We start from the raw sequence: 1,179 nt of genomic DNA on the forward strand, positions 1-1,179 counted from the left end.
TCTTTCCCTTTTTTCCATCCCCTCCCCCACCTGGGAAGACCCGGCGGCTCCCCCCCGCTCCGTGCTCAGTAGCGGCGGGTGCTCGGCGGCGGCGGAGCGGGGATACCGGCGCGGCGTGGATGTGGCCGCTGCCCCCCTGCCGGGGCTCGGCGCTGCCAGGTACGCGCAGAGACGGACTGGGGGGGCTTCGCAGCCAGGGCAGGACAGCGCGCAGGTGGCTTCGGGCCCGCTGTGAAACGAGGCGGAGGGGTCGATGCCTCGGGTTCTGCATAACAACTGCTGTCCTGGTGGGTTTCTTTTTCATAGGACCAAGAAGTGACGCGAATCTCTGATCCCCTTTTTAAGCGCAGGCGGCTCCGCGGGAGACGGAGGGGGGCACGTTCATTTCTTTACGCTTTCAAGGGTTTTGTCTCCGCGCAGCTCCAGAGCCTCTTTACGTTTCAAAACAACCTTCCTTGAGTTCTGATTCACCCCCGCGGTGTTTGTGCTACCATTCCTGCCCTCCTTTTGGAATTGACACTAATTTTATCCAGATTCGTCACTGCTAGAAACGGCTTTATCTCGGAATCGCGGAAAGCTGTGCCAAGTATCTAGCTTGAGGACTAGGAGAGAGGGAGCTCCTTCGGGTCGGGCGCAGAAAGCAGAGAGCCCCGTGATCACACCCGAAAGCGGGACAGAGGGTGGCCGAGGGGCTTTAGAGCCGTCTTCCCACTCCTCCAGGAAAGCACCACACTTCTGCGCGATTAGTGCATCGGAACGGTGAGCAGAAGGAGAGCGGGCAATGAAACGAACGCGGTCGCCGTCCCTCCCCGGCTTCCCTCCCTTTGCTGATGTTCCCCGCACCCCGGCAGCCACAGCGGAGCTACGGATCCCCTCCCGACCCCTTCCCCAAGTCTCGGCGGGGAGGAGAGCGGGGCTGCCTGCTGCGAGCCCGGCTGGGAGAGCTTCCAAGCGAGGCTTGAGCCGGCTGGGCTGAAGCTGCGAAGCGCTTGTCCTCCTCCGCTTGCCCTCGAGCGAAGCTGTGCCGAGCCCAGCCCCTCTGATCCGATTCGGGCCGTGCCGAGTTGTGCCCGTTGGCTCCGAGCTGTGCCGCTATCCGGGCGCGCCACCCAGCGGTCCTCCTGCCCCTCCCGGGACATAGAAAATCCGGGCCCGAGATGAAGCCCGTTCCTTCATTGC

The 1,179-nt window shown here is 63.2% G+C and overlaps 1 protein-coding gene across 4 annotated transcripts in view; it reads left to right on the top strand.

The window, feature by feature from the left end:
- PRSS35 (serine protease 35) overlaps window positions 1-1,179 on the top strand; it is a 45,034-nt gene that overhangs the window by 33,439 nt on the left and 10,416 nt on the right. Inside the window, exon 1 of one of the 4 annotated variants that reach the window (XM_042816577.1) lies at window positions 86-159. The exons of 1 other annotated variant lie outside the window; for it this stretch is intronic. The gene's annotated coding sequence lies outside the window, so the exon portion shown is untranslated. Of the gene's footprint in view, window positions 1-85; window positions 160-265; window positions 288-398; window positions 760-1,179 lie in introns of those variants that run through there. 2 more of the 4 variants (XM_042816604.1, XM_042816595.1) reach the window with 2 other exon arrangements.

The sequence above is a fragment of the Centrocercus urophasianus genome, unplaced genomic scaffold (assembly GCF_019232065.1).
Source record: "Centrocercus urophasianus isolate 14NV4802_14NV808 unplaced genomic scaffold, USGS_Curo_1.0 seq_10, whole genome shotgun sequence".
In the NCBI taxonomy this organism is placed as follows: domain Eukaryota; kingdom Metazoa; phylum Chordata; class Aves; order Galliformes; family Phasianidae; genus Centrocercus; species Centrocercus urophasianus.